Below are 22,525 nucleotides of genomic sequence, written 5' to 3' on the forward strand. Positions count from 1 at the left end.
TATTGGAGGGCAGCATGGAGGGTAAAAATAGCAGAGGGAGACCAAGAGATGAATATACTAAACAGATTCAGAAGGATGTAGGTTGCAGTAGGAACTGGGAGATGAAGAAGCTTGCACAGCATAGAGTAGCATGGAGAGCTGCATCAAATCTGTCTCTGGACTGAACAACAACAACAACATTCTGTCGCGCTGACCACTCAGCTACCGGGGGCGGATCAACATTATTATGGTTCAAATGGCTCTGAGCACTACGCAACTTAACTTCTGAGGTCATCAGTCGCCTAGAACTTAGAACTACTTAAACCAAACTAACCTAAGGACATCACACACACCCATGCCCGAGGCAGGATTCGAACCTGCGACCGTAGCGGTCGCTCGGCTCCAAACTGTAGCACCTAGAACCGGACGGCCACACCGGCAGGCGGAATGTTTGGACCGACGTATTACATCGACATGCACCAATGACCATTCAGCCGTTGTCAACCGTGCTTTTGGAGGAATAGAACACCCTACCATTAGAAATCGTTACGAACCGTGTAGTCAGCATGGGTGTACCTTGCAAAACGTGCACTCTCGGCGTTGATGATTACACATGCTGTTCAGAACCATGTCCCGACTTTTGTAATGTCCAGGGGACCATCATAAATCACGGCAGTTTCGTTATTGTCTTTGTATAAAAGTGTTCTGTCTCATTGTGTATTTCTTTCAGTTCTGTATTACGCTGTAACAGTTCTTTCTGTGTATGGTTCAAATTTAATCGAGCTGTATTTACAGGGTAGTGACACATGTGAAAACACACCGGTGAGTTCACTAATGAACTTCACGGGAACTCTCCAGGCACATACTTGTTTGGTTACACTAGTCTGTACCTCATTTCATCCGCTAATGACACCCAGACCGGCAAAAGCAACTTACGTACCCTGCCACTAATAATTCGGAGGAACTGCCCACGGACAACGGGAACCGCGACGCTGTGGAATCCAACAACCGGCCGATCTGGCCGCTCGCCCGTTGGCTTGTGGCGGGCAGCGGAGCCAACCGAGTGAAGGCCGCGGAAGCGACCGCCCCCGCGTCGCACGGGAAGCGCTGACGAGTCAACCCCCGGCACGTGCGCGCATGCGCGCTCGCCCGCTCCGGCGGCATGGGTCTCGCCGCGGGGCTACGCCGTGGTCAGTCCGTCGCGAGACGTCGCCGTGTTAGCGCGTGGTGTTGTCTCCTGCTCTCGCGGAGAGCGTCTGTCGGGCACCCGCCACCACGCCGCTCCAGCATACGCCAGGTGAGTCGCGTGGAGCCCGCCCGTGTTTACAAATAGTCGCGCGCTGTAACTGCCGCCAATTTCTAAACAACAACAGTAAATATATCAGTTCCTTGTTGTGATGCACATCGTGATACGTAGCACATTCTCCATTGTGAACCAGTATCAGTCTCCGGACAAATGTAAAAAACTACAGTTTCGTTTTGCGATGCTCCTCTTCACGCAAGAGAACAATATTATACAGAGAAAGAGTTCTTGACGCTGCAGCTGCGTGTGAAGGTTTGCGACAAGTTTAGAAATGGAATGGTAGAATGAAAATAACGGATAGGAAAATCAAAATCAGAGTATGGATGAAATCGTAAGATCTGAGGCGAGACGAAAAGACTATTAAAAATAATTGGAAGAGAAACAAATCCGCAAACTGATTGTTGTAGGATATAAGCAAATCTAATCGTTACTGATCGCTCTTCTATTGTAAGGAAGTTAGAACATACCGCAGTTTCCTTTGAAACGAAAGCTTTTTTTTCCTGCTTCTCTGCGTTTTGTGTCTGATATGTTGTTTCCTTTCATGGACTGTTCTTGGTAAAAAAAAATTCTATAGCCAAGATCACATAAATATTTCATTTTCAGCGACCGGTTTCAACAGACTTTGCTACTATTTTACGGTCTATAACACAGTGCATGTACTTGGAATATATCTCTTATCATGATTTATGACGTAATGTTTATGAAAAAAGTTTTTTGTTGTACATTACCAGAAACGGAAACACAAACTGTACATATACACGTCTTTAAAAAATGTTTTTTCACAAGGTGTTCATTGTGAGTTGGAACCTCATGCCAAGTTGTATTATTAGTGGATAAAAGGCAGCTCATTTCCAACTCACAATGAACGCGTTTTGTAACAAAAATTTTCTAAGGGGTGCAGTTTCCATTTCCGATTCTTGTAACGCCAGACCAGAAACTTTTTTCTCAAATATTGCACCATAAATCATGATAGGAGATATATTCCGTGTATATGCACTATATTACAGACAAGAAGATGACATAAAAGTCTGTCGAAAATGACGAAGTATTTATGCGATTTGGCTGTAGAAAGTTTACCAAGTAAAAAGATCGCTCCTTCTCATTTCTCAACAGGAGAACATTCAGTCGGACGGTTTTTGATCGTCTGTAATGTATTTTTTATACACTTAAATGCAAATGATTACAAGAAGCAATTTAATTGTCGGGTAGAATGTGATAGTATGAGAGAATACATTATCCTTACAAAAGAAAATATTTGTGTATATACTACATACTTGAAAGGCTAACGTGCTACTGTTAAGCAAAGCGAAATGCTTTGGGCATAAATGTAAGGTTGCAAGAGCCTTTTTGTTTTGGATATATACTTCGGCAAAAGGATTAGAGGTCATGATTTCGAATACTCGTATTGGTATATGAACTTATTTTTCAAACGCCGAAAAGTAATAAATTCTTTTTCGCTGCGAATGTAGTTTCCGTAGGCCTAATGTTTGTTGTTGGATGCATGCGTTTTTAGACATTGTCGAATATTGTGGAATTTAATGTAGGAAATAGTCTTAAGTACTTAAAAGCGCCCGTTTTCTCTCTGTAGCAGCGATGGATAAGACGCGTCTCGCAGCAACAGTCTGTATTCTGGACCAGCTGTAGACAAATAGAATACGGAGAGTAAACTTCTGAGGTCATAGGGCGACGTATCTAGGTGCCCGATCACAGTCGACAAAGCAACTCGTAATGAACTGCGTGCGCACTAAGTTGAAATTCGTGTTTGTCACAACAATGGACAGCTTAGCAGTAGTGAAGCTAAATGGCCCTAATCATAGAGATGACCGAAGCTTATGTTAAGCATGATGGTAACACCCGTGTGAAGATGTCCTCAACTTTTGCACTTGAAAACAAGAGACTTTGCCGAGGACAATAGAGACACTGAAAAGTCGACTTGTTCCTAAACTTTAACCTTGGCAGACTGGCGAGACTCGAAAAAGTCTTTCTGGCTGCCGGATGTTCTCACGGCTCCGGCGCACACACTGGCTTTGTCGACACCATTGTCGCTTCCAAAATCCGGTGAAGTAATTTATGCGATGACTGACTTTGCGACAATGAACTGCAGAGAGAAAATTTCGGTAATCAGTGCACAGACGTATTACGTTAGTGCGTAAGTTCGTAGCGTTTTTCTTTTACATGTTGGTATGCCGGTTGCTATGGTTCATTTATCGATTGTCATTTTTTATTTGTAGTTAACTGTTGCTACTTCAATTTACTTATTGTCGTTTGGAGATAGAGTGGAGCTGTGGACGCTAGGAAATGGAGTGTGAAATGGAGAAATCTGAACATTTCCGACATATTCTTCTCTTTAAGTTCAGCAGCAGCTCAGACAGCCAGAAACACTTGCGCCGTGTATGGGAATATTGCCATTGGACAGCACACGACAAGAAAATGATTTTTTCGTTTTCAAGAAGATCATTTTGACCTTAGTGACTCTCCATGTTCAGCAAGACCTTCGGGGTTTGTTGAAGATCGTTTAAACGGTGATCCACATCAGTGTAGTCAAAAACTAGCAAATATGATGATCTGTGGTCATTCCACCATCGTGCGGCATTTGCACGCAGTGGGGAAGGTCCAAAAATCGGGTGTATGGGTACTACATGCTCTAGAATCTAGACCAATATCACAAAAATTAGAGCCTGGCCATATGTGCATCTCTGTTTGCTCCTCAAGCCGACAATTCCTAGCCTGTAGCGTTACTGGTGAAGAGAAATGGTGTCTTTATGATGACGTAAGCAAAAGAAAGGAATGGTTTAACCAAACAAAGCAGCAACTCGCCGTACAAAGACCTGCGTGCATCCACAAAATGTAATGTTATGTATCTAGTGGCACTGCGACCGTGTGGTGTACTGCGAATTGCTTCCCCGAGGTGTAACGATCACTGCTGACAGTTACTGTCAACAGCTGTGACGTCTTGCAGACGCGGTCCAAGAACGTCGACTAAGAAGAAAGAAGACTGTGTGAAATACGATAAGAACCCCCCCCACCGCATTCTGCTAGACTGACAAAAATCTTTATACAGAGGATGGACTGGGAAGCCATTCCGTCCCTATCTTATTCACCTGATCTTGCACCCCCTGATTTTCATCTTTTCCAGTCTCTATCGAACAACCTTCTCTTAACTTTCTTTCCGGATGAAAATGCACTCCGGACATGGCTCGACGCGTTCTTCGCCTCAAAACCACGTCATCTTTATAGTACCGGAATCGAAAGTTACCCCAGCGTTGGCAGACTCTTGTATATTATTGATGATTAAAGCCTCTGGAATGTGTATCTGTTGTATTTATTAAGTTCATGGAAAAAATGATACGTATGTATTTCATCTACATCTACATGATTACTCTGCAATTCACATTTAAGTGCTTGGCAGAGGGTTCATCGAACCACAATCATACTATCCCTCTACCATTCCACTCCCGAACAGCGCGCGGGAAAAACGAACATCTAAACCTTTCTGTTCGAGCTTGATTTCTCTTATTTTATTTTCATGATCATTCCTACCTATGTAGGTTGGGCTCAACGAAATATTTTCGCATTCGGAAGAGAAAGTTGGTGACTGAAATTTCGTAAATAGATCTCGCCGCGACGAAAAACGTCTTTGCTTTAATGACTTCCATCCCAACTCGCGTATCATATCTGCCACACTCTCTCCCCTATTACGTGATAATACAAAACGAGCTGCCCTTTTTCGCACCCTTTCGATGTCCTGCGTCAATCCCACCTGGTAAGGATCCCACACCGCGCAGATATTCTAACACAGGACGAACGAGTGTAGTGTAAGCTGTCTCTTTAGTGGACTTGTTGTATCTTTTAAGTGTCCTGCCAATGAAACGCAACCTTTGGCTCGCCTTCCCCCCAATATTATCTATGTGGTCTTTCCAACTGAAGTTGTTCGAAAATTTTAACACGCAGGTACTTAGTTGAATTGACAGCCTTGAGAATTGTACTATTTATCGAGTAATCGAATTCCAACGGATTTCTTTTGGAACTCATGTGGATCACCTCACACTTTTCGTTATTTAGCGTCAACTGCCACCTGCCACACCAGTCAGCAATCTTTTCTAAGTCGCTTTGCAACTGATACTGGTCTTCGGATGACCTTACTAGACGGTAAATTACAGCATCACCTGGGAACAACCTAAGAGAACTGCTCAGATTGTCACCCAGGTCATTTATATAGATCAGGAACAGCAGAGGTCCCAGGACGCTTCCCTGGGGAACACCTTCACTTCAATTTTACTTCTACAACCAAGTAGCCTCAGTACTTCACGCCTTTAACTATGAATGAAGAGAAATTTGTCTGTACCTGGAGGCCAATCTGAACTGAAAAAGTATTATGTCTGGTGATGAATCTGTTACTTTGCACTTCAATGGTGAGTAACAGGAACGAAAGTTCCTGTTGCTCCAATACTGAGTTACAACAAATGCGATACGTGCTGTGCACAGGCCACACATGAGGAATAAGGTTGTAACAGTGACATTATTGGTGCTGGTATAAGGTATGACCTTCACGCGCAGAGGGTTAGAACATTAATCCCCCCCCCCCCCCCCATTCTCTCTCTCTCTCTCTCTCTCTCTCTCTCTCTCTGTCTCTCTGTGTGTGTGTGTGTGTGTGTGTGTGTGTGTGTCGTTGCACTGCTGCAAAATATATTTACGTAATCTAGGCTAATTTCTTAATCAGAGTGCTTACGAAAAATTTGTTTGAATCTCAAGACAGGGTGACAGAATTATATTAGCTGAACTTCGGTTTGAGATCGGCTTTACATGGTTAGAGAGTGACACAACGCTAAGCACTTAGTTTGTATCTTGAAGAAAGTTTCTCGTTTCAGAAAACTTCATCTCTACATCTACATGATTTCTCTGCAGTTCACAATTCAGTGCGTGGCAGAGGGTTCATCGAACCACCTTCAAGCTTTTTCTCTACCGTTCAACTCTCGAAATCTTTCCGTGCGAGCTCTGATACGTCACATTTTAGGATGAAGATCATTGGTCCCTATGTGGGTGTACGCCAACAAAATGTTTTCACACTCTGCGGAGAAAGTGTTGACTGAAATTTCATGAGAAGATCCTGCAGCAACGAAAAACGCCTTTCTTTTAATGGCTGCCACCCCAATTCGTGTATCACATCTGTGACATTCTCTCCCATATTTCCGATAATATTAAACGAGGAGTAGTTCTTTGGATTTTTTCAATGTCTTCCACCAATCCCACACCGTACAGCAATACTCCTGAAGAGGGCAAACAAGCATAGTGTAAGCAGTTTCTTTAGTAGATCTGTTGCATTTTCTAAGTGTTCTGCCAACAAATCGCAGTCTTTGGTTTGCTTTCCCCACAACATTATCTACGTAACTGCTTCAGTTTGTCATTCGTAATTTTACTCCCTAAGTATTACATGAATTTACATCCATTATATTTATGTGTTTATCGTGTAACCGAAATTTAGTGGATCCTTTTTAGTACTGATGTGGATAACTTCACACTTTTCATTATTTAGAATCGTTGCCACTTTTCGCACCATACAGGTATCTTGACCAAATTAGTTTGCAGTTGCTTTTGATCGTGTGATAACTTTACAGGACGGTAAATGGCAGCACCATCTGTAAACAATCTAAGACGGAAGATTGTCTCCTAAATCATTTATATAGATTAGAGCCTTTAATACTTTCTTGATGAACGCTATATATATTACTTCTGTTTTACTCGATGACTTACCATCAGTTACTACGAACTGTGACCTCTCTGACAGGAAATCGCGAATCCAGTCGCATAATACACAATACTCCATAAGCACGTAATTTGACCACAAGCCTTTTGTGAGATGCGGTGTCAAAAGCCTACTGGAAATATAAGTATATGAAATCAATTTGACATTCCCTTTCGATAGCACTCATAATTCTTTGTCAATAAATCATTTTCGTCCAGGTAATTCATAATGTTCGAACAGAATATATGTTCCAAAATCCTACTGCAAATCGACGTTCCGATATGGGCCTATAATTCAGCAGGTTACTCTTATTTCCCTTCTTGAGTACCGGTGAGGCTTGTACAACTTTCCAGTTTTTAGGTACGGGTCTTTCGACGAGCGAACGGTTGTATATGATGGCTAAGTATAGAGCTATTGGATCAGCATACTGTGAAAGAGGCGTGACAGGTGTACAATCTGAACCAGAGACCTTGCCTTTATTAAGTGGTTTAAGCTGCCTTTTCTATGTACGTTCTCGTGAAAATAAAACTCTCATATCCATAATAAAGTCAGCTTTCGTGTAGGTAACCCCTTCGTTGAATTGTGTCCTCTAATTCTACTCTCTGGATGCTATTGATGAGTTTAAGACATTGCGTATAGAGTTTGAGAGGAGAAGTGGTTCCGTAAGCCATTGCCAGCGTAACCTAGGATGGCTTTTAACATGTGATACGGCCAGTTTTCTCTCCCACCGTTGCTCAATCTGAGGATGTGAATAGTTAATCGCTATTTCTCTTTCCATTAATTTTGCCAAAAGAACAAATGATGAATAGCTTGAAGACAAGCCCATTTATTGACTTCCGCAATATTTTGTTGCGAAAAAGTATTCAGACAATTTGCAAAGACCTCTCGGATCCATCATGGACTCGGGTCAGCGGCTGATTAAACAGCATTCAGAGCAAAATCCAAACAGTAGTATTTCAATCAGTTGTTCGTTAGGCTACCAGTTCTGGACTTCAGTAGTGCCATCCTGTGCACACTGTGAACAGATGTACCACAAAGCTGGGTGCAAATAAATCTGTATCCCGTAAATATTTTTCTGAAGTTAGTATCCCAAAGGTTAGACTACAACTGTTGTTCGTTGTTGTTGACTGCCAGTCTACATATATTCTGCCTGGCCGTTGGTGAGCTCACTTCAAAACGATGTTCACGGATCCAGATTTATCTCACGGCTCCTGTTACACTGCACCAAACTTTGTGGTGCATCTGCCCACAGCGTGTGTAGTGGGTTGAGGATGGCACCAGTGAAGTACCGAAACTGGTAGCTTAAAGAAAAATAAACAAGAACCGGTTGAAATACGGCTGTTGTCTGGTTTTTGCTCTATATGTACAAAGACAAGGTGGTCTATGAAAAGGCGGATGATTAAGACTGAACGGAAATTCCTAGACCCTTCGCGTTCGACAACTATCTCATTGAAACGACTGTAGTCGAGTTGGCGTAAGATCATCCCTAACAGCTAACGGCACTGTTTTCCAACTTTCAACTGCGAAGCGCAAACGGCAGCAGGCAAAAACAATAGCCGTCTGTAGAGCTGTGACAACACCGAGGCGTTGCCATAGAGATGATTACTAAATCGCGTTACTTGATTGATTGAGCCTACCCCATTGCAACTACCAAGGATCAACTTAACGCCGACTCTCCTACAGTAAATTCGACTTACGTGTCTAACATATGTTGTCGTGTTCGAGAAAAACTGGGTAATTTCCAAGAATGATTGCGTATCGATGTTGGAGGGCTCCAAACGATACATATCGAACGTGTGATAGTAAATCGATTAAGGAAGTCTCGTGGCGCACGTTACGAGTATATTTCAAGTTGTCACTACAGCAACGACGAAAGAAAAGCGTTAGAGAAGCACGTCTAAATTCAAAGGAGATGACTTACCTTAGTCGTCGTCGGTGTTATCGTCTTGTGACAGTTCACGTGATGTGTAAGCTACAGGGGCAATTGCTTTTTTCCTGTACCCAGATAAACTCTGCCAATATCGCGCAGGAACATCGGCAGAGTGTCACATGCGTCGACTTTCCCCTGCAAATAGAAGTTGTGAAAGTACAGGTACTGGAACAAGTACAGTTCGTCCCTCTGTCCTGGACGCCCTTCTCTTTTTATGGTAGACTTGACAGACTTGTTCTGCATTCTGAGTATGGACAATGGCGTCATCTGAAGAGACGAACTCCATAGAGTGGTTCACGAATTCGTTGTCGAGCCCTTCAGCTTTGAGAGTCCAGTACGACTGAAACCCGTCTGTGATGACTTTTGTTCCAGGCAGTATGAAATGTTTTATGAGACCCACTAAAGTCACCTTGTCTCGGGACAATACCCTCACAACGAAACACTTGCGGGATTCCCTTTCTGTATCAACGAAAACCAAAATATGATCTACTTCACTTTAAAGTCGTCCTCTTTGATTCTTTGGTCTAGCAATATGAGATTCGTCTACTTCTACTGCTTTATTCGGTCCACCAATTGGCACACTGTCATTTGTCACTATCACGTAGCACACTTATTGGTAAAACCCGAAGTAGTCACACACGGTATTTGCCGATAACTCGGTTTCTGATGCTGTGGCTTGCAACGTGTAATCTCGAATCCAGCACGACACAAGAAGTACGCTCGTCTGAATCGATAATTTGGAGGACTGGAACCACGTGTATCACCTGATTCTGGTTTGCTTTCCGCAAAGTCCGCAATGAAATTGCAACGGGATTTCAGTGTCCACACTCCTCTTACGAAGTTTCACATACTTCGAAGCACCACAGTCAACACAGTCCCCCCTTTCCTCGTCCGGCAGAAGTACATATGTCTGGCAAAACGTCAAACATTTTTCTATGCTGGATAGGCATGGAATTAAAGTTTTCCATGTGAGGCATTCCGCAGGAGAATCGTGAGAAGCAGCAGACAATACACTCGGTATCAAGAGAAACCGTGTCGATTTCCCAATGGAATCACAAACAATTACGGTGGGAATGTAATGTACACGAACTGAAGAAACGACGCAAAACTGATAAAATTGACAATCACAAATAATTGATCATAACGCGCGTTCGATATGATCGTTTGAAGCCCTCCAACTTCGATAGGCAATCATTCTTGGAAATTACCGAAAACTGTAACAGGGGAAGCGGTTTCGTAATATTACGTGAAGCTGGTAGGCTTGTTTCCTACACCTTCTTTAGACCCTCAACGGCTGTAGTGCAAGCAAAATATTGATGGCTTCTTTTGCAACTGCAAAAGACGTCACTACCGAATTATTCGTCCTCTAGCAGCTATGCAGTCTGCCATAAATGATGGTGAGACTGAAGTTGCGCAACTTCACGTTCAGCATACTGACCTGCAACTACGCGACGTAAACAAACGGCGAGTGTGTGCATTATACAACCGGTTGCTCCGATCGGTCGTCTGCTGGTCGGCGGCCTTGAGCGGCAGCCGCCTGGGGCTGATGGCTGGTAGCATGCGCAGGGGCTGCCCACCACGCAGCGGCGAGGCTTGTGAAGCGGCAGCCCTGCTTAATGGAGATCCCCTCACCACATTACTAGAGTATTTGTATCATTCGCAGAATACACTGAGTGACGGAAGTCATTGGATAACGATATTCACACACCCAGATGGCGGTAGTATCGCGTATACAAGGTATAGAAGGGTAGTGCACTGGCGGAGTTCTTATTTGTACTCAGTTGATTCGTGTGAAAAAGTTTCCGGCGTGATTATGGACGCTCGATGGGAATTAACAGGCTCTGAACCCGGAATGGTAGTTGGAGCTAGATGCATGGGACATTCCATTTCGGAAAGCCTTAGGACAGGCTGTTCCAACAGAGCTCCAGGGAGCCGGAGCGCTCAGTGCGGCAGCTCGGAGTCCGCGTGGAGGAGGAAAGCGAACTCACTGCCCCCTGGCCGCATGCAGCCGCAACTGACGCAATAATCCGTGTTCAATGACAGCTATGACAAGCCGCGGGACCCCTATACCTCTATTGGAGGATACCTTTCTATTCACTGAGAGGGATGGTCGTCCGCAGTGTCGTATGTCATAAAGTATTTAATTCTGCGAAGAGGTACAATATACACTCCTGGAAATTGAAATAAGAACACCGTGAATTCATTGTCCCAGGAAGGGGAAACTTTGACACATTCCTGGGGTCAGATACATCACATGATCAAACTGACAGAACCACAGGCACGTAGACACAGGCAACAGAGCATGCACAATGTCGGCACTAGTACAGTGTATATCCACCTTTCGCAGCAATGCAGGCTGCTCTTCTCCCATGGAGACGATCGTAGAGATGCTGGATGTAGTCCTGTGGAACGGCTTGCCATGCCATTTCCACCTGGCGCCTCAGTTGGACCAGCGTTCGTGCTGGACGTGCAGACCGCGTGAGACGACGCTTCATCCAGTCCCAAACATGCTCAATGGGGGACAGATCCGGAGATCTTGCTGTCCAGGGTAGTTGACTTACACCTTCTAGAGCACGTTGGGTGGCACGGGATACATGCGGACGTGCATTGTCCTGTTGGAACAGCAAGTTCCCTTGCCGGTCTAGGAATGGTAGAACGATGGGTTCGATGACGGTTTGGATGTACCGTGCACTATTCAGTGTCCCCTCGACGATCACCAGTGGTGTACGGCCAGTGTAGGAGATCGCTCCCCACGCCATGATGCCGGGTGTTGGCCCTGTGTGCCTCGGTCGTATGCAGTCCTGATTGTGGCGCTCACCTGCACGGCGCCAAACACGCATGCGACCATCATTGGCACCAAGGCAGAAGCGACTCTCATCGCTGAAGACGACACGTCTCCATTCTTCCCTCCATTCACGCCTGTCGCGACACCACTGGAGGCGGGCTGCACGATGTTGGGGCGTGAGCGGAAGACGGCCTAACGGTTTGCGGGACCGTAGCCCAGCTTCATGGAGACGGTTGCGAATGGTCCTCGCCGATACCCCAGGAGCAACAGTGTCCCTAATTTGCTGGGAAGTGGCGGTGCGGTCCCCTACGGCACTGCGTAGGATCCTACGGTCTTGGCGTGCATCCGTGCGTCGCTGCGGTCCGGTCCCAGGTCGACGGGCACGTGCACCTTCCGCCGACCACTGGCGACAACATCGATGTACTGTGGAGACCTCACGCCCCACGTGTTGAGCAATTCGGCGGTACGTCCATCCGGCCTCCCTCATGCCCACTATACGCCCTCGCTCAAAGTCCGTCAACTGCACATACGGTTCACGTCCACGCTGTCGCGGCATGCTACCAATGTTAAAGACTGCGATGGAGCTCCGTATGCCACGGCAAACTGGCTGACACTGATTGCGGCGGTGCACAAATGCTGCGCAGCTAGCGCCATTCGACGGCCAACACCGCGGTTCCTGGTGTGTCCGCTGTGCCGTGCGTGTGATCATTGCTTGTACAGCCCTCTCGAAGTGTCCGGAGCAAGTATGGTGGGTCTGACACACCGGTGTCAATGTGTTCTTTTTTCCATTTCCAGGAGTGTATTACTGAACCTGCAATTCGAGCAAGCTACAGGGTTGCTCACATCATTGCGACGAGTGGCAAGCCGTTTTCGGTGGGACCACTCGTATAATCGTACGTGGTAGCAGTTGCAGAATGTTTGTTTCCAAGGAAGGTGCATGCAATTTAAGGGGTTTGCCTGTCGAAGCAAACAATGTCTCTTCGAATCCTGGACATGGCAGCGGATTTAGAGAGACAGCTCAGGAAAAAGGCCGAGGGCTTTGCTGCATTTTCGCTAGCGCTTGACGAAAGCACCGACAGATCGGACTGTGCTCAGCTTGCAGTCTTTGTGCGTGGTGTCGACATGGAGCTGCAAGTAACTGAAGAACTTTTGGATGTGGTACCACTCGATTACACCGCAACGCGACTTGACATTCTTGAAGCTGTTTGTGAATTAGTGGACAATATGAATTTGCCGTGGGATAAGGCCCATTCTGCAGCGACAGACCGTTGCACCACAAACGGTCGGGTGTCACCAAGGTTTTGCTTCTCGTTTGAAAAATAAACTCAGGGACGAATTCGGGAAAGACATTTTGACTGTGCATTGTTTTATTCACCAAGAGGCTCTGTGTGCTGAAACAGTAGAGCTAGGTGGCGTAATGAAAAATGTCGTGAAGTGTGTGAATTTTGTGCGGCGTCACGGTGTGAATCATCGCCAATTCAAAGGATTCCTGAAAGATATGGAAGCGGAGTATGGGGATATACCTTACCACAGTACAGTTCGATGGCTGAGTCGGGGAAAAGTTCTTGATGTTTTCTTTGCCATTCGCGAGGAAATATCCCGTTTTCTCGAAATGAAAGGGGAAGAAATGCGTTGTCTGAAAGATATAAAATGGATATCAGACCTGGCGTTCCTAACTGACATAACTATGCATCTGAATAATTTAAATCTGTCATTGCAGGGCAAAGGGTAACTAATCGTTGACATGCACGAACAGATCAAAGCGTTCATGGAAAAGTTACGTTTATTTGAGAGGCAGATGAGTAATGGGCATTTAACGTTCTTCAATCGTCTTGCTTCTTTAAAACTACCTGAAGATACTACTTTCGGCGATTACCAAGCAAAGTTAAAGCAGCTCATCACGTCGTTTGAAACACGTTTCCGAGACCTCACTAGTTTGGAAATGGAACTTAAGATGTTCAGCACTCCTTTTTCAGTTTCCCCCGATGACTTGTCATCGTCACTTCAATTGGAGATTATTGATTTGCAAAATTCAACTTTGTTGAAAGAAAGGTACTACAACACGTTGGATTTGTCACGATGGTATCGTTCATTACAGCAAAAAACATTTCCCAAGCTTCACAACAGTGCCACTCAGATCATAGTCCAGTCAAACTGTCAGAAAAAAAGCCTGTACCTTGCAAAAGGTGGGGTAGAAGATTTTATTTTTTTAAGTCGTTCGTATTGTTGGAAAGGTTAGAAAACCAAGTGTTGCCAACAAAATTTCTCTTGGGAAAACTTTCTGCAGACAAGAAACTTCGAAATTTCGTATTTTTTTCAGTTTTTTCAAAATACCTCAGTTTCATTTGCTCCTATCGCTTTGACGTCTAAATTTCTTTTTTAAAGAGCACAAAATTCTCTACAAATTTGATTCTTACCATTTTTTTCTAACCAATTTTTCAAATTTCGAGCAAAGTGGCAAATTACCTAATTTTTGGACACTGTTATTTCAGTTTCTATTTGTGTAGTATATACATATTTCACATATTATTCATTGGAATTTACCATCTCACTCTGCTGCAGGGCCAAGACAAACAGCATCATATTCAGTAACTACGAACACATTCACGTCGGATTGCGTGAAGTTTATTTGTGTTACAATATGTAAATGATTGCATGCAGGTGCCGTACATTTTCTACAGTTCATTAAAACAAGATGCGTTTGATCACACTTCTTAAAAAGTAATTTCTGGAGTGTAGCATTGAAGTGCACCAGACTCAAGAAGATGCTTACGTTATGATTGTAACATCTGTCATTTCAAGAACCAAAGATTTTGGAAGTGTTGTCATTGTAGGAGAAGATGTTGAGCTGCTTGTGCTCATGACCGGTTTGGGGCAAGGCATTGAAAACTTATTTTTCTTAAAGCCAGGAAGAGGAAATGCAGAAGACAAGTGGTTTTCTATTGCATCTCACAAGTTTGACAGTGAATATATTCTGTTCACTCACGCCTTTAGCGGATGTGATACAACATCCGCTTTTTTTGGTCAAGGAAAAATTAAGTGCTGCAGTATTGTTGCGAAAAATGAACACCTAACCTCAGCGCTTCGCACGTTCAGTAAACCACATGCTACCCGTGAAGAAATAATAACAGCAGGAGAACAGGTTACTATCGCATTGTATAGTGGACGTGTTAGCAGTTCCCACACACTAGACCATTTGCGGTACCAGCTATTCGCCAAGTCTGCCACAAAAGGCAAACTGAATCTTGCACGGTTGCCACCTACACAAGATGCTGCACATCATCATTCGTTGCGGACTTACCAACAAGTCCAAAGTTGGATGGGAGACTGGGCACCTCCTGAGAAATGGGGCTGGAATCACAGTGACCACGGTCCAATACCCGTTATAATGAGCCAAGATCCAGCACCTGAAGCAGTTCTTCACATTGTTTCATGCTCATGCAAGCTGAACTGTGGCGGAGAGTGCTCCTGCAGAAAAGCGGGTTTGAAATGTTCTTCAATTTTCAAGAAATGTATTGGGGTCAACTGTGAAAAAGTGCCAAAATTTTTATATGAAGACAGTGAAGATAATGTTATGGACGATGTCGAAGAAACCGCAGACGAAATCAACGAACTTGCTGAGGCTGACTCGCTGTTTAAAGAAGAGGTCAATCTGGGATCAACTCTATGTACAGACTCTGAATCCGTAACTCAAGGTATTTCTGGTGACACTGAGGATCCTGGCCCATCAAAACGTTGGAAGTGATGCTCAAATCTGTCTCAAGTGCGCTAAAGTGCGATATTACAAGTACTACACATCCGGAACCGTCAACATTTTTTAGTAACTGAGAATGCATGTTAATTGTAATAAAGCTACCTATTTTTAATGTCAACTGTGTGGCTTTTATACACAGGAATAATTACGTACCTAATTAGGTTGCTTATTGCGGCTAATAATAGTTCAGTTTCCTGAGACAATATATTTTGTGTGTGTGTGTGTGTGTGTGTGTGTGTGTGTGTGTGTGTCTGTCTGTCTGTCTGTCTGTCTGTCTGTCTGTCTTAATGACGTATTTTTATATTTATAGTTTTACAAATACCTGGGCTGAGGTGGCCCATAGTGAACTTCAGGTAGTGATGTAAGAATCACAATAGTTGGGTGCCCAGCAATCCTCATGTTGCATACAGAGAAATCGAATACCTGAAAGTGAGGTGGTAAACTCCAACATATAACATGATGTATAATGTATTTACACTACGCAAACAGAAACTGAAAAAATAGTGTTCGAAAATAAGGTATCTTGCCACTATGCTCAAAATTTGAAAAATTGGTATTTTTTGAGGCGCTGTAGCGCCTAAGATATTGGGAGTAGAAAAAAATGGCAAGAATCAAATTTGTAGAGAATTTTGTGCTCTTTAAAAAAGAAATTAGACGTCAAAGCGATAGGAGCAAATAGGACTGAGATATTTTGAAAAAACTGAAAAAAGGCCGAAATTTTCCAAGTTTCGACTGCAGAAAGTTTTCCCAAGCGAAATTTTGTTTGCAAAACTCAGTTTTCTAATCTTTCCAACCATATGAACGATTTGAAAAAATAAACTCTTCTATCCCACCTTTTGCAAGGTATATTTGCTATTTGACTGGACTATCATGTGCATGTTTGGATCTACGTATTGTTGTGAGCAGCTTTTCTCAGCAAAGAAAAGGGTAAAAAGTAAGGAACGATCGTTTCTTCAGGATGCAACAATGAAGGCCATCCTCTGCATTAACGCTGCGAACACTTTGACGCCTGATATTTCCGATCTTGTAAAAAAGAAAATGTCAAGCTACAGAGGCCCAATAAATTTAGTATGCAATTTCTTGTAAAACAGTTGTTTCTTGTTTATTTCCTGAACATCCTATTTCCCGGTGTGGCATGTCACCACGTCTTAGTAGCTAATAGTGCGAGGTTGTCGATCTTGTAAGACGCAGCTGGCACATCAGTGCGCTTGCCTTGCCGCCTGCCTCAGCCAGCCGTGCCACATGCCGGCGTGCCGGCCCACTCGAATGGTCACAGCGAGACATAATGGTATATGCTTAAATATCTCATGAAAATGCCTTCTCTTGGGTTGTAGGTAGTTCCCACAATGAGGAACATAATTGTTCCATTATTCACTTCGCAACCGATAAATGAACGAATTTACAGCACAAGACAACAACAGTAGCCATGTAATGGGTACTACACTCCCGTAGGGCCTACGCAGTATAATAATAATAATAAAATAACAATTGCAAAAGTTATTATTATGAGTGGCAGTGTTCAGGTACTAGCCATTCGCAGCATGAAGTCTTGCAAACCCTGTCAGTTAAAAAGTAAGCAGTCCAGCAATCGCGTGATTTACAAATGGTGAGTGTATTGAGAGCATTTTTGCTTGGTTGACTTTAAATGGTGGTGCAGGGTGTGCGGAAGCAAGTGTCGCGGGGAAAATTTGGAAATTTGTGGTAAGTTCTTTGGGACCAGACTGCTGAGGCCATCGGTCCCTACACTTACACACTGCTTAATCTAACTTAAACTAACTTACGCTATGGACAACGCACACACCCATGCCCAAGGGAGGACTCGAACCTCCGACGGGGGGAGCCGCGCGAACCGTGGCTAGACATCCCAGACCGCGCGGCTACCCCGCGCGGCTGTCGCGGGGAGAGGAATGGTGCAGAGGAAGCAAGCTACAAAAACTAAATGTCATCTGTGTTTTAAAAATGCAAGCGTTCGAAGAAAACTCTTTTTGATTCTAAAGTTTAATGAGATGCTAATGATGACTGGGAGGGGGGTGGGGGGTGGGGGGGGGAGTTCTAGGTGACATCTGATAGTGCTTGGCTGTAATGGTATCAGAAAATCTGGGAACAACTGCTCTAGCACCACGGAAGTTATTCTCTGATGTCTTAGGACTTGATCTATAATCCTGTCCCATCTTCGTGTCACTGTGTTCCCCATGTTCCTTCCTCGTCATTTCTCCAGAAATACTCATTTCTTATCTTACCACTCCACCTGATTTTCAGTATCCTCCTATACGACCAGATTTCAAACGCATTTATTCTCTTCTTTTCCGGTTTTCCAATGTACAGCCAGTTAATTACTCTCTCGAGGAGGCAGTAGCTCTAAGTGCATAAGCGTTTTTGTGGAGTACGAGTAAATATACGTAGGATTTTTTTCTCTCACTTATCGCTTCTTTCAACTAGGACAATGATTTGTTAATTCGAGAAGTGCCAGCTGACACTAGTCGTTACGAGTCCATGTTGAACGGTAGGTACTTGTATCACGTATTTAATCAGAGGAGAGCAGGGGCAAACCACCTCCAGTAGCACCACGCCTATTAGACCACTGCGATGCTAAAGCCAACTTAAGGGTTGCGGACAACTTTAACTTTCTTCCTTTCCTCAGTTAAATTTACATTACCCGATAAATAACACAGAATTAGTTGTAGACTCAGCTATGAGGGATGTTCAGTAAGTAATGCAACACTTTTTTGTGAAGGCAGGCTTGTTTTGCTCAGAATTTCAATACTCCATATTATTCCGCACCCTTTTGGCTACAAAAGCCCTTTTTTTTAACATAATCTCCGTTCAATATGACTGCCTTCCAGGGCCTGTATGCTTGCATAGTACCACTCGCGTGGCCAACATCGGAGCCAACCTGTTGCTGCCTCTCCGTCAACCACGTACTGCTTCTCGCGGAGTACACCCTTCACTGAGCCAGACACGTGGAAGACGGAAGGTGCGAGATCCGGTCTGCAGGCTTGATGAGAAAGAAGAGTCCAAATGAAGTTTTGTGGGCACCACTCGGGTGCGCATGGTTGTGTCAGACCTCGCGTTGCCACGGAGGAGAAGTTGGTTTGCATTTTAGTGGCAACGAATGCGCTGAACTCGTTTCTCCAGTCTCCTGAGAGTGGCACAGTACTCTTCAAAGTTGATCGTTGCACCATGAGGGAGGACATCAGACAGAATAACCCCTTCAGAGTCTCAGAGGACCGTCGCCATGGCTTTACCGACTGAGGGTGTGCCTTTGAAATTTTTATTCGGAGGAGAAGTGATGTGGCGCCACTCCACGGACTGCTGTTTTGTTTCCGGTTCGAATTGATGAAACCATCTTTCATCGCCTGTGACGATGTTCAACAAAAAATGTCACTATTAGTCTCGTAACGCGCAAGCAATTCAGCACAGATGGTCCTTCGTTGCTCTTTATGGCCTTATGTTAGGCGGCGAGGAACACAACGTGCTCACACCTTTGAGTACCCCAAATAGTGGACGAGTGTATCAGGATTACCAACAGAGATGTCCAGTTGTGCCGGCCGGGGTGGCCGAGCGGTTCTAGGCGCTTCAGTCTAGAACAGCGCGACCGCTACTGTCGCAGATTCGAATCCTGTCTCGGGCATGGATGTGTGTGATGTCCTAAGGTTAGTTAGGTTTAAGTAGTTCTAAGTTCTAGGGGACTGATAACCTCAGATGTTAAGTCCCATATTGCTCAGAGCCATTTGAACCATTTGTCCGGTTGTGCAGTGAGCTGTTTGATTGATCCGTCCGTCATCTCGACTGAGTGTGTCCGCACGTTTCAACATTGCTGCAGTCCTCACAGCTGCGTGCGGCCTATTGGCAGGTTTGTGCGACCTTGCTGTATGATGACAGACGCCTCCCCCTCCCCCCCCCCCCCCCCCCAAGGACTCACCATGCTTTTGTTCACTGAAAGGTCTCCTTAGACATTCTGCAAGCTCCTAAGATTATCAGCTATGCTCTGGCTTTCCGCCGAAGACACACACTCACAGCTCTCTGCTTGGAACGCAACTCCGTTAGACGCCATTTTGAAGGCTACATATAGTGACGCCACCAATCGAATCTTCATGAGACTATACGGATTGAAGCAGGGATATTCCACGATGTTACATTTCAACCGAAATTGGTCGTGGAAAAAAAAATGTTGCGTCAGTTATTGAAGGTCTCTCGTAGATACTTAGGGATGACAATTACAAACAACTTACATTGCAACAATCACATAGAAAGTGTTGTAATGGAAAGTGAACCAAAGATTACGTTGTAGTGGCACAAGACTTATAAGGTGCGACAAATCTACTGAAGAAAATGCCCACAGTATGCCTTCCCGTCCCCTACTGGAGTAATCCAACTCGGTGTGGTGTCCTTTCTAGTTAGATTTGACAGAGGACATCGCTTTGTATTATCGCGAAGCAGAGGAGAGATGGTCACTGATATGTTACGCCATTTGGGGTGGTAATCAGTAAAAGAAAGTACTTTTTTTCTCGGCAGACCGTTTCACGAAATTTAAAACCTCATTTTTCTCCTCCGAATGCCAAAATATTTTGTTGACTGCCGCCTACATATGGAGAAACGACCATCGTAATAAAATAAGGGAAACCAGAATCCGCATGGAAGAATTTAGGTGTTCCTTTTCCCGATGTCTCTTTCTGGAGTGGAGCGGCGGAGAAAAAGTCTGAGAATGGTCCTATGAGTACTCTGCCAAACACTGAAGTGTGAATTACAGAGTAATTATCATACCTCGAAGTGGTTCCGTACCAGGTACCAGAAATGGTCCTCGTTCGCTTCAAGTGGGAGGCTACGTGCCTCTATATCGAGCCGTCGCTAATCTGTTAACGGTGTCATTATGTAACTTGGTTTTCTTTTTACATCGCCGAGTGAGGTGGCGCACTGGTTAGCACACGGGACTCGCATTCGGGAGGACGACGGTTCAAACCCGCGTCCGGCGATCCTGATTTAGGTTTCCGATGATTTCCCTAAATCGCTTCAGGAAAATGCCGGGATGGTTCCTTCGAAACGGCACGGCCGACATCCTTCCCCATACAATGGGACCGATGACCCCAAATCAGCCAACCAAACATTTTACGTTAGCAGTTGGAGCAATTATTGCCTGTCCGTTAGCTGATTTTAAGAGAATTGCAAGCTACATCTGTATAGTAGATGCATATCGAACTACATTATGAGACTGCATTAGTCACGTACGACAGATGTGTTGCTAGGGAACACACACCACATTTCACCACTAGAACACCACAGGAGGAAGGCTTCCGCAAAACAAAAGCCCTTAGCAGCCAGTACCAAAATTGACTGTCTGAACTTTTAAATCTATAATAAAATTTCACTTGCAGTTAGTTATAGCCTCTATATTTCACCGCAACCACTATTTCTCAATACGTATTTTTTTGACAAAGTTTTTTTTTCTTTTGTTAGAAATTTTCGTCAGGACAGCGCGAACGCAATCCCGACTACCAAAAATTATGCACCCGAGGCACGCCCATTTTCTTTTAAATTTATTTATTCAATCTGTATATTGAGCAAGCAGTAAAGGAAACAAAAGAAAAATTCGGAGTAGGTGTTAAAGTCCATGGAGAAGAAATAAAAATGTTGAGGTTCGCCGATGACATTGTAATTCTGTCAGAGACAGCAAAGGACTTGGAAGAGTAGTTGAATGGAATGGACAGTGTCTTGAAAGGAGGATATAAGATGAACATCAACAAAAGCAAAACGAGGATAATGGAATGTAGTCGAATTAAGTCGGGTGATGCTGAGGGAACTAGATTGGGAAATGAGACACTTAAAGTAGTAAAGGACTTTTGCTATTTTGGGAGCAAAATAACTGATGATGGTCGAAGTAGAGAGGATATAAAATGTAGACTGGCAATGGCAAGGAAAGCGTTTCTGAAGAAGAGGAATTTGTTAATATCGAGTATAGATTTAAGTGTCAGGAAGTCGTTTCTGAAAGTATTTGTATGGAGTGTAGCCATGTATGGAAGTGAAACATGGACGATAAATAGTTTGGACAAGAAGAGAATAGAAGCTTTCGAAATGTGGTGCTACAGAAGAATGCTGAAGATTAGATCGGTAGATCACATAACTAATGAGGAGGTATTGAATAGAATTGGGGAGAAGAGGAGTTTGTGGCACAGCTTGACAAGAAGAAGGGATCGGTTGGTAAGACATGTTCTGAGGCATCAAGGGATCACAAATTTAGCGTTGGAGGGCAGCGTGGAAGGTAAAAATCGTAGAGGGAGACCAAGAGATGAATACACTAAGCAGATTCAGAAGGATGTATGTTGCAGTAAGTACTAGGAGATGAAGAAGCTTGCACAGGATAGAGTAGCATGGAGAGCTGCATCAAACCAGTCTCAGGACTGAAGACGACGACAACAACAACAACAACAACAACAACAACAACATGAACACAACATCGTTACAACAACACATGAACAGAAAAGTGTAATTGTGAATAGCCGGTCAATATTTCACGTAATCGAAATCCTTTAAGAACAGAAATAAATACAACTGAAATGTGTAACAAGTTATTCACCGAGCATTTAGTAACAATTGTAAAAAAAATAAGTATCAATTGTTAATGTAAACAAATATTGAAATAAGTGTATCACGTAAGAAACTAAGAGAAAATGGAAAACTCTAATGAGAAAAAAGAAACAAAAGGGATACTTCTAGCGAAAGTATTCACTGTAAGTGAAGCGCAGACCTTCCATAAACAATGGCATGTCACGTGACAATTAACTAATATTTATTAGCTCAGCGGACAAAAAATTAGTCACCCCTGGAGACATCATTACACGCATCATTTAATACCGTGTAGCACCGCCCCTTGACTCAATAACCGGCTGGAGTCGGTTAGGAAGTAAGCCCACGGAGTTTTACAAGTACGTCGCATCCATGTTAAGCCACTCCCTGAGGAATGGAGTGCAGTTCCACCTAATTGCGGGCATGTTGATGTCGACCTTTCATCGCTGTTCCAACATGTCTCACAGATT

The 22,525-nt window shown here is 44.0% G+C and overlaps 1 protein-coding gene across 1 annotated transcript in view; it reads left to right on the plus strand.

Annotated features, from left to right (window-relative positions):
* Positions 1-1,179: 1,179 nt before the first annotated feature.
* LOC126474042 (sodium-coupled monocarboxylate transporter 1) overlaps positions 1,180-22,525 on the plus strand; it is a 320,142-nt gene continuing 298,796 nt past the window's right edge. The window contains exon 1 of the mRNA XM_050101454.1: positions 1,180-1,276. The gene's annotated coding sequence lies outside the window, so the exon portion shown is untranslated. The remainder of the gene's footprint in view (positions 1,277-22,525) is intronic.

Source organism: Schistocerca serialis, chromosome 4 (assembly GCF_023864345.2).
Source record: "Schistocerca serialis cubense isolate TAMUIC-IGC-003099 chromosome 4, iqSchSeri2.2, whole genome shotgun sequence".
Classification (NCBI taxonomy): Eukaryota; Metazoa; Arthropoda; class Insecta; order Orthoptera; family Acrididae; genus Schistocerca; species Schistocerca serialis.